Source organism: Tupaia chinensis, unplaced genomic scaffold (genome assembly GCF_000334495.1).
Source record: "Tupaia chinensis unplaced genomic scaffold, TupChi_1.0 Scaffold144247_1, whole genome shotgun sequence".
NCBI classification, from domain to species: Eukaryota; Metazoa; Chordata; class Mammalia; order Scandentia; family Tupaiidae; genus Tupaia; species Tupaia belangeri.
In genome coordinates, this window is record NW_006204105.1 from 1745334 (window position 1) to 1757177 (window position 11844).

Consider the following 11844-nt stretch of genomic DNA (forward strand, 5'->3'; position numbering starts at 1 on the left):
AAATAAAATGGGGGGGGAAAGGCATAGAAAGCAACCATGGATACCAGAGACAGTGTGGGAGGGGGGAGAGAGATGGCAGAGGGTGAGAGATAGGGAATCAAGGATGGGGAAAAAAGCAAACTATACAGGAAACAAGAAATGGGAAATTATTTGTTGATGATAACATGTATGTTGATGTGTTTGATTGAGCCAATAATACAGTGTTTTCTGGATGGAAAATCTCATTTTGTATGCTGTAATGATGTATAGTAAATGAATGTAAATAAATAAATTTAAATTTAAAAAAAAGAGAGAAAAAAATGTTAAAAAAAAAAATAAAAGCCTGATGAAGAAGAGCAGATGGGATGACATGGGACCACCTCTACCCTGCACTTCAGTCCCTTGTATAGCAGAGAGTGAAACCACCCACTACACAACATGGCCAGCCTGCTGAGGGATAGAAAAGGAGGAGATGACCTCTATGTCTTGCAGCTCAAAGATGTCTCTAGCCAGCTGTGACCTGTGGGGATGGGTTTCCGGGACTGGGAGAAACTGACCTAACACTGTCTGAAGCTTCACCTGGAATCCTGATCTTCTGCAAACTCTTCTTGGAAATGACCACTTTGTCAGGATTAACACTGAGGAAATTTTGTGTCCATGTTGTTACCAAATGCTGATGTTGACTACCTCAGATAAAGAAAGTAGATCTTTGGAATGACCTGCCTCCCATGCTATCACACCAAAGTATGTGAATTTTTCTGTCCTATGGTCATCACTGAAGCCAGCCCAAGCTATGGGATTCTGCCCCTAAGAGCTAGGTCCAGGGAATCTGGGAGGAACTGGGTGTTAGTAGTATGGGCTACCTGAATGAGCAAGAGCTGGCTACGGTCTGCTATAGTATCAGGTTCTAAGGAGTTGAGAAAGAAGAACTCAAAGACCTGCTTAATAAACTGGATCAAGATGGAGAAGCAGACTGAGTCTGGAGGAATTGTAGCTTTTCATATCCAGTCATGATCCTGCTTCACTTCTGGAATCTTCTACCCCAGTCAAACCGAGCAGCCCTGGGTCTCATTTGCAGGTCTCGGAAAGAAGCAGCTACCTTGCCACCATGACCCTCATGTCCATGCACCCAGGCTTGTGTCTCTTCATCATCGATGATGTCACTAGTTTTGCTTTTCCTGAGCAGGTCATCCCCATGTGGGCATAGGAGGGGATTCAAATGGCTGGGAGGTATCTCAGAGCCTGAAATTTAGTGTGGGTGAGAAGGTGAACTCTCTGGAGTGACCTGAGTCCTTGACAATGAGCTCAGAACAGTTAAAGGTGAACTCTTTGGAGTGACCTGGGTCCTTGACAATGAGCTCAGAGCAGTTGGCTGTGTCATCCAGCAGGCAGCCCTGGCCTGCTACTGCAAGGCACTAAGCCATCACTAAGGGCACGTAGAATAACTGGTGAGGGGGCCAGACAGGTGAGACAGGACCTTTTGAGAGCGAAGAAGAGGAACCTTGGATTTATAAAGGAAATGGACAACTGCCATTTAGCCCTGAAGCAGCTCACACAGAAGAAAATGAAGCACCCAGGGCAGGGGGACAGGGAATGTTGAGCCTCCTGTGGTTGGAGGTGGAGATGGAGTGAGAGCTGTCCTCAGGGCAGAGGGCCATGCTGGAGCAGAACGAGGGTGCCTGCAGGCCAAGGGAGCAAGCCCCTATTATAAATTAAACCTGGCCCTACAGGAAAACAGATGCTTACAGGAGATTATGGAAGTAGAAGAAAAGCTTTCAGATTCAGAGAAGGTGGTCCTGACATTGTAGAACAATTTGGAGCTTGTGCTAAAGGACAGGACCTGCAGGACTAAACTGAAGAGTTGCAGGCTGAGCTGAAAGGCCTGTAAGCATGGCTGCCTGTATCTTCACAGCCCTTGCAGTGCCCAGGTAGGCAAGGATGGCGGCAGCAGGCATCATTTTGTTCATGGGTGAGTCCAGTCTAGTGAGCTTAGAAATGGAAATAATGATGGAGCAAGTGAAGGAACATTACTAGGAATTCAGAATCCTGGAGACCAACGTATATTACTGTAAGACAAAATCGAGGTAATGGAAAAGAACTTTGAGAAGAGAAAGGAGATGGATATTGCAAGCTTGAGGTCAGTGCATTGGAGGATCAGAAAGTAGACCTGAAGGTGCTTGATGCTAAGTCACAGCAAGTCATCCATGGCTTGCAGGAGCAGTTGCAGGATAGGCCCGGTGGCCCCCAAATACACAGCTGGGCAAAGGCAGTGCTGTGTCCAGCTGCTATCCGGCTTGGCCCAGCAGCTGGAGGAAGAGCTGCACCTAACACATTAGAACTAGCAAGATTGTTTCAGCATTCCTCTCCAAGTAAAGACAGCTTGTTTTTCTAGAATGCATTTTTAAGAACCTCATGAAGTCATTTTAAAAGACGTTCTTTAAATGATGCCATAGTTGTCAATGGCCCATGTATCATGCATCCTGGGATACATGAAGATTGTGATTCTTTGTTCATCCCACAAACATTTAATGAATGTCTACTATGTGCCAGATGTTGGAGAAACACATCTGCTACAAAAGACTATGTTTTTACTAGCAGTCCTGGGTAACTTTCCTATTTAAAATTTCCAGTTTTGCTACTCATTGATGGAGCATATCTGTGGACTCTCAACAAGGAACAACTAAAAGAGAGTAGTTGAATAAAGCTTTTTTTTTGAGAGAGAGAGATAATTTTGCTATAGGGCATGTGCGTATGCTGGAGAAACAGAGAGAAAGTGATAAATCACTACCCAGGGGGGCTGACCACACCACAGTCCCTTCTTCTCCATTCTTCTCTCGGGATTTTGGGCATACATACACATGCACTTGACATGAGTTTTAAGTCACCAGGTCCAGGACTCAAACCATAGTCGACTACGTGGGAGTCCAGTGATGCAACCATTACGCTGCCAGCTGGTCCCTAAATAAAGCATTTTTAATGTAATAAAATATATATAATAAAAAATCCAAACCAACAAAACTGAACTAGTGCTTAGAAATGTATAGTTTGGTGTAAGTCTATAAAGCAAAATGGGGCCCATTTCCATGGTGCAGTTGTAATTGTGGTGCTCAAGAGAAACTGGATCCCACAAGTTGACCCTGGTTCAAGTACTCAGCCCAGTTTGCCTGAAACATGCCCAATATGGACCCAAGTACCCCGGATCTGATAGGCTAGAGGACTCCAGCAGGAGGATCAAAATGTGACCAGACCTTGTGGGGATGCTAATCTCTGTCTCTCTTGCTTGCATATGCATGTACTCTATCACAAGTAAAAAAAAAAAACAAAAAAAAAAACTTAAATGAATAAAATTAAGTTTTAAAAAGTGGGAAGTGATTATAGTAAAAGTTAGGATAAGGTCCAGCAGATTGTGTGAAGGTTAAGGCCCCAAATTCCACATGGCTGATGGTGTGGTTTGAGTCCCAAACTGGTAGCTTGAAAAACATGCCAGGTGCATGTGCATGCATGCCCAAAATTCCAAAAGGAGAGAGGAAGAAAAGGGACTGCAGCATGCTCATATCCCTGGGAGTGCTGTCTCATTTTCTCTCTCTCCCTCTCTCCCTCCCTCCCTCCCCAGTGTAGCAAACTTTAAAACAAAATAGAGGCCAACAGGTGTCATAGTGGCTAAGGGTCCTGGACTCCCACAGGGCCAACCTTGGTTCGTTTCTTGGATCACTTTCTCTCTCTCTCTCTCTCATATAAGTGGAATCATACAATATATGGCCTTGAGGCCAGCAGGTGGTGTGGTGGTTAAGGGCGCTGGATTCCCACATGGCTGACTGCTGTTCGATTCCCAGGCCTGGTGGCTTGGTTTCTCACTTTCTCTCTCTCTGTCTGTCTTTCTCTCTCTCTCCCTCTCTGGTCAAAGTAAAATAAATAAATAAAGTTAAATAAAATAAGTCTTTAAAAAAAACTTTAAAAAATAAATAATAGGATAATGGCCATTCTTGCATGGAGAGGGGGTGGTATTTGAGAGGGGGCAGTAGAGGGCTTTAAGAATGATAGAAAAACTCCTCTTATCATGGGGAGTGTGTATAAGAGTGTTAGCTTAAAACAATTATTTTACTCTGCACGTTTGCTTTTTATGGTTTTCTGTATTTACATTATATTTGACAATAAAAGTTTTAAAATAAAAATTAGCTCATTATGCAAAGCTAGCTTTGATGAGAGAGGTGGGAAGCAAAAACAGAAAACAGAAAAAATAATTTTTTTTTTTTTGGAGAGGTTTTTGCTACAGGGCGTGTGTGCTTGTCAGACAGAGAGACAGAGAGACAGAAAGTGAGAAATCACCCCCCGGGGGGATGGCCACGCCACAATCCCTTCTCCTCCAATCTCTTCTCGGGATCTTGGGCACACACGCACACACGCCCGGCGTGAATTTTAAGCCACCGGGTCCGGGACGCGAACCGTGGTCAACTACATGGGAGTCCAGCGACATAGCCATTACGCTAACTGCTGGTCCCAGAAAAAATAATTTTTTAAAAAAGTCACAGTTGTAACCATACAATTACCTTTTACAGCAAAAGCTGAATTCCTCTCTCTCTCTCTCCTTTTATTTCCAAAAAGTTTTTGCCATGGGGTGTATGTGCTCCCTGGAGCAACAAAGAGAGACAGTGAGGGGGGAAATGAGAAAGCACCCCATAGGTTGAATGATCACACCAGGTCTCTTCTCCATTTCCCTCCTGGAATTTTCAGCATCCATGCACATATGCTCGGTGTGATTTTTCAAGCCACCGGGTGCAGGACTCAAACTGCAGTCAGTCATGTGGGAGTCCAGTGCCTAAACCACCATGCCAGTCGCAAGAACTCATTTCCTATCACAAGGATGATTTTTGGTGCCTCCAGCTTTTGCTTCTTTAAAATGCACAATTAATTTGGCGGCCTATGACCTTCATAATAACATTTGAGTGGAGATGGAAGAACCAATGGAGAAAAGGCCACAGTCAGGCTGGCAAGCTAGCAATGTACATAGCAGCTAGAGGGACAAGAGACCTAGTTGAGGCCTGGGAAGCCACACAGCCTTCAGAAAAGCATGTGGGATGGGTCTGCAGTAACCCTGTGTGAGACACAGTGTCCATATAAACAGCTGGAGAAGTCAGGACCTGTGCACAGAGATGTCAGCCATGTCAGAACCATGGTGCAGAAGTGAGGCCTCTGTAACAGTAATCTTTGTCTGCCTGTCCACATGTCTGTCAGCATGACATTTTGGGTCAACAAATATTCACCAGGATGCACCATTCCAGGTGACCTATGCTACTCCCTCCACTGGAGGAGAAAATAAACAGGGCTTGTGGCTACAGAGGACCCTTCTGCGCCCTTCAGAGCAGCCATTGTGCTCTGTGTGTGAGCCAAAGCTCGGATGAATTTCTGACTCCTTGAATCCCTTGAGATTTGTGTACCTAATGTCTGTTATGGAGCCAACTCCTTCAGTGTATGTTAAACAGTAATGTTGTGCCACTGACATGTCAACTGTGGGAGAATAATTTCGGGGGGAGGTCAATCAACTAGCAACTCTGCTATATGCCAACTAGAGGGTTCCCCTGACAGAGTTCTTTTTCCCTCTTTGTGCCCCCAATATCTATTTCCATACATCTACCTGTTTGGCTTTTGCTCTCATTGCTATTATCTATGTGTTAGTCTCCCCCACAAGACTGGGAGCCTTTCATTCATTCATTCAAAAGAGTTATTGAGCAACTCTCATGTGCAAATTAGTATGCCAGACAAAGTGGCAAACAGAATAGTACCTCATAAAATAAGAGGAAGATATAAATAAACAATACACAAATATATGCATAATTACACATGCTGTGAGTGCTTAGAAAGGAAAGAGTGAAATGAATGAATATACACGAAGATTTGTTAGATACTGCAACATCAGGAAAGGTTTCAGTGGAAAACGAGTCCAAAGTGGACCAGGCTAGGAATAAGGGAAATGTGTTGCTAGGAAGGGAGTGTGGCCAGAGGTGGGGGTGAGAGGGTACAAGCCAGGAATAGGGAGGTAGGCAGAGCCAGAGGGAAGAATCTGGTAGATTTGATAAGGTTCTTACCTTTTTAGCCCAAATGCAATAGAAGAGGTACATGTTTAGAAAGGGGAGAGCAGTTCTGACAGTGGATAAGCAGAGTGATAATGGAGGAATAGATGAAAAGAAAAAAGAAAATGATGAAGAAAAATAAGCAGATCTGATATACATCTGAAGGCAGATGTAATAGGATTCTCAGGTAGATACAGGTAAAGGTTCATTCCACAAGTCCTAGAATGAACACCCAGATGGGTGGAGGTACCATCTACTAGCATAACCCAGTATCAAAACAAGACAAAACTAACTAGTAAGTAGTAAGTTTAAAAATGCAAGTTAAGCATCAATGAGACATTTTTTCCCTAACAAATTAACCAAAATTAAAAAGTGACCAACACAATAATACCAAGTGTTAGTGATAATGTGGGGAAATACGCACACAAATGTTTCAGGAAGTATAAACTGTTACAAATTTTCTGAAGCCAATTTGACTGCATGTACCAAAAGTTATTTTTTGGTTGTATATATAGATGTTCCTCAACTTAGGCTGTTCAACTTAGGATTTTTCAGCTTCATTATGGTGCAAAAATGATACCCCATTGAGTAAAAATCATACTCTGAGTACCCATATCACCACTCTGTTTTCGCTTTCAGGATAGGATTCAATAAATTACATGTGATACTGAATGCTTTATTACAAAATAGGCTTTGTATTAGTTGAATTTGCCTGATTTAAGGCTACTGTTAAGTATTCTGAGCGCATTTAAGGTGGGGTAGACTAAGCTATGTGTGTATTAAATACATTTTGGACTAGAGATATTTTCAACTTATGATGAGGTATATCAGATGTAGGCCCATCATAAGTTGAGGATCATCTGTACATTTTTCTTTTATTGCCAGAGGGCACACACATGAGTGAGAGAGACAGAGACAGAGACAGAATCTCTCAATGAGGAATGCCACAGTCCTTTTTTCCTTTATTTCTTCATCCTATCTGAATTTGGGTCATGCACATGCACACAACCACATGTATTTTTTAAATCTCCAGCTATGGGGTTCAAACCACAGTCAGGAAACTAATGGCAGAACTAGAAGAGAAAAACAGATTTGTTGATTCCATTTCCTTTTATCAGTAGAGGGTAAAGTCAATTATTAACTCACTTAGAAGTGCTCATATCACACAGGTCCAATGCCTAAATGAAAATCTATGTAGAATAACCACATTTAAAATACTGCTAACCAGTTATAGGTACACTCTGAACTATCTGCTCACCAACACTTTGAAGTGTAACTGAGAAGCCTAAAAGAGCTTTTGAGACAAATCTCATAAAAGCATGACCTGGGGAACCAAGATCATATTTCTACTCAGCTCTAAAACACAGAATTTAATCAACCAGTTTTGATGCAAGAAAATGGTCCTATCTGCAGGAATCATCAAAACTGTTAAATCCCTTGTTAATCCATAGAAAAATGCAGAATTTAGTGTCTAGATGTCTTAAAATTAAAATATGTTATAATAGTCATTACCATCTCATAGAAAATACTTTTGTTTTAATAAAATCTTAGATGTGTTTTACCCTAAGGGCCATTTCTATTGACTTGGAGCAGGGAGGAGGGAACTCACATTATACAAGGAAAACTGAACCTTTAAATTTCTGATTCATTTCCCTTTAAATCATCCAAATATTACTTTTTATGGGCTATGTAACAGTCAAACAGTCTCTAAGGGGGTTTTAAAGCACTTCAAGCCTTGCTGCCCTTAAAATAAAATAACATGAAATAAATTTTAGGGAGGATGAAGTAAGCTACAAGTGAATCTACATGGTCTGCAGAAGGTCTCATCAGTCCAAGGTCTAAAATGTGTAGGTAGGTTCTGAGTTTTCTAAATTCTCCTCTTCCTGTTTAATAATTGATCTTTGCTTAGAGATGTTTGCTTTGAGTGTTTAAAATTTGTCATCCTATCAGGAGAAGAATAAATTTTGTCCCTAAAACCAAAGACCCTTTCTTTCTCCAGAAAACATCGTGTTGAGGTATTTCAGAATGAGAGCACTATACTACTAGTGCTTGTTGCTACACATGCTAATCTAATTTTTCCATCCAATTAGAAAATTACATTTAATTAGGAGATTCTACTTTTACAAAGCCATTGAGTGATTAACTTAATCAAGTGTGCAGTTCATTAATGGTCAAATATAGGAGGATCACACACTAATACAATATAGACACCTTCCCTCTATCTCTATTATTGAGATTAACATCTGTAATTGGTTCAATTAAATGAGATCACTCTTAAACTCTCTTTTATCTTAGTTTCCCCGTGAGCCTACTTATATGAATAACTTAAGCAGTCTGGAAAGAAGGTTTAAGAGGACTAAGACTGAATGGAGCCTTTTTTCAAACAATAAGTCACTGCACTAACTTGTAAAGCAGAAGAAATTCACCATAAATTCTGCACTTCCAGGCAACTTGTGAACTTACCAGTGGAATTTTTGACTGGATAATATCATTTTGAATTTGAAGAAAAACTGGCAGAGGTAATAACATAGCATCCTAAGCAGAGGTCAGAGGAAGCCACCCAGAAATTCGTTCATTCATTCTACCATTATTTTTATCATTTATTGAGTGCTAACAACACAGACAAGATGTTTTGCACTGCAGATACAACAGAGAACCAGGTTTTTTCTTTGTTTGTTTTTTAATTAGGTGGTCAAGTGGTGGTACAGTGATAGCACAACTGGACCAGTGTAGGAAAGGTTCTGGGTTTCTGTCCAGTAACCTAGATAAGCATTCTGAGCTGAGGCTGAGGGTGGATCAATGTGGAGACACTGTTGGGGTACACTCCCTCTATGGGAGAAATAAATAAATAAGCTTTTAAAAATAACTGTATGGCAAGAGATTTGTTTGGAAGTACCATAGTTGGGCAACAATAAATACTAACTCTGGGATTCATGTATAGCATATTTTAAATTTTCGGAGAAATAAACGTGGAAGTATAAATACTGATTGACAACTCTATTTTTAGTCTTGTGATATTCAAAAAATGTTTTGCATACCCCCAAGAGCTCTCCTATCTGGTTCCAATAGCCCCATTGATTATAGAACATATGATTCACTGGAACATTTGTCATTTATCCTTAGTCCAAATTGTACCCCTATCCTACTCATGCTCAGCTATGTCTTTGCCTCCTACTTCACCATGAAAACTGAACTCATTGTATTCTACTAATTCTTGTCTTTTTTCCCTTAAAACTTATGTAGGTTCCATATGTTTAATACCAATAACTAGTATCTACAGTATTTGAGAAGAAACTTGAAAATGATTTTAAATTTCATGCAGAAAAATAACATGTGTGCATACTTACAAAAATCCTGAAAAAAAAGAAATGAGAAATAACTAGCCCTACTAGATAATGCAATCTACTCTTAAACTTTAGTAAATAAAATGGTTTAATGTTAGATAAAAATTGGAAAAACCATGGAATAGAATAAAGACAAATTCAAATATTTATGTAAGTTTGGTCTACAATAAAGGTGATATTTCAATCTGTGTAAGGAAAGAAGAGAAAAATTTAAATATGATATTGGACAACTGACAGAACACTGGAAAAATATTAAAACTATATTTCTCTCATCAAAAATAAACTCCAGATGGATTAAAGATATACATGTAAAAAATAAAATATTTAGAAATATTTAAAGGAAAGCATAAAGAATAACAGGAACCAGATTTATCTTCTAACCTGAAACAACTGAGAGGAAATTGTAAAACATAAGAAGTAGGGCTTGGCTCCATGGCACAGTGGTAATGTATTGCTCATGAGAAGCCAAATTCCACTTAGTGACCATGGTCCACATCCCCAGCCTTGTCAGCCCAAACATGCTGAGCATGAGGGCTAGAGAGCTGGGGGAAGTAACTGTGGTGTGATCAGACCCTGTGAAGGATATTCCTCTTTTTTCTCCCTCTTTCTCACTCTCATATGTACACACATGTGCTCTATAATTAATAAAGAAAAAAACATAGAAACAATGCTTTTATAATACTGGATATTAGACAACAAAGTACATTGATCCTTGAGAGACAGGACACAAAAGATAGGAACCCTAGGATGGTTCTTGCTCACTGCCTGGGGAGTTTCAAGGCAGCAGCATAGGGAAAATGAAGCCAGGAAGAGCCCAGTGATTGTACTAAATTGTCCCAACCCACAGGACAGTCGAACAGGTTTCCTGGGGGAGGGAGTGAGAGATGGGACAAACACACACAGACACACAGAGTGGAGAAGACATGAGGTGCTGATCAAGTCTTCCGTCTTCTGTTTATTGAGGAAGAATTAGGAGCTTATATACAGGCTGGTGGGCATTGATTGGTTGCCCGAAATGCAAATGAGATAGAACAGTATGAGCCAATCATTGATGTGGGTGGATCTCTCCTGTTGCCTAGAAACCCAATCGCCCCCCAGGAAGAATGGTTGGTCATATGATTTATGAGAAACAGTTTGCTCAGTGAGGAAGTGAAGCCTAATGGTTTCCAAGATGGTGGATAGCTCAAGATGGCGGATAGCTCCAGATGGCTTCTGTATGCAGTGCCCTCCACACAAAATTAAAGAGAGGTAGCTGGGAGTCCCATAGTATTCACAGAATGGAGAACCAGAAAGAAAACAGCTGTGTATGGGGGAACAGGTAGAGACATGATAGTAATACAACTGGATCCCATGGTTCTAGCTTGCTGAGGCTGGGGTAGCTCTTGGCATGAGGACCATTTTGGGGGTGTCTCTCTCTCTCTTTTTCGATAAATAAAATCTTTTAAGGAAAAGATAGAAAAAGAGAAAGTATCTGTGCAAGAGCGAGAACTCTGGAGATCTTCAGAGGTTCTCCTTGCAGTATTCGGCTCAATGCTACTCAGCCAAGGTGTGTGAGTAAATAAGCAGAGGGCCCAGAGGCTGGGACACAACATCTGTTAAGGACTAAAGGGAACAATACTTCACAACAGGCTGGAAATATTCCTGTTCCTACCAACACCTTGAAATTCACAGGATATTACGTGAAGTACCTAGGAGAACTTTGTCTCATTAGTGGGGGGGAAATTAGCCATGCTAAATGCTGCTCTAATTCTGTTTAACATACTTAAAAACAAGATCCAGAAGGACCAGAATAAAACTCAGATATTTACAGGATTACAAAATTAATCAGAATCAAAAAAGGTAAAGTTCATAATACCTGGTATAAAAAACTACCAGGCATGAAGTGAAGAAGGAAAATGTGACCCATAGTAAGAAGAAAAATCACATCATAGAAGCACGCCCAAAAATGACAACGATAACAGCATTAGTAAACAAGAATATTAAATCAGTTATTATAATAATATTGTATATGTTCAAGAAGCTATAGAGAAAAGAGTCTCAGAGCCCTAGAAGACATAAAAAGACCCAAATTGAACCTCTAAGGACAAAACTTGCACTGTCTTAAAAATAAACCAGATGCAAATAACAACGGATTGCACAAAAAAGGACATGAAAACATCAACAGAAGAAAATAGGAGTGATTGTAAATTTTTTTTGTTTTACTCATGATACGTGGGCATGCACATGTGATAGAGAGAAAAGCACACTACACAGGGTATGATCACACTCCCACTCCCTTCCTCCAGTCCTCCTACCTGTCAGATCTCGGACGCTTGTCCATGGCATGTTTCAAGCTGACAGGGCCGGGAATTTGAACTGCAGCATCATGTGGGATCAGATTCTCTTGAGCAGTGTTTTACTGCTGCACCATGAAACCCAACCCAATTAAAAAAAATAAAATACTTTAAGCCAGT

The 11844-nt window shown here is 40.7% G+C and overlaps 1 pseudogene; it reads left to right on the plus strand.

The window, feature by feature from the left end:
• LOC102480553 (ninein-like protein) overlaps positions 1-2371 on the plus strand; it is a 16396-nt pseudogene extending 14025 nt beyond the window's left edge.
• The last annotated feature ends 9473 nt before the right edge of the window (positions 2372-11844 follow it).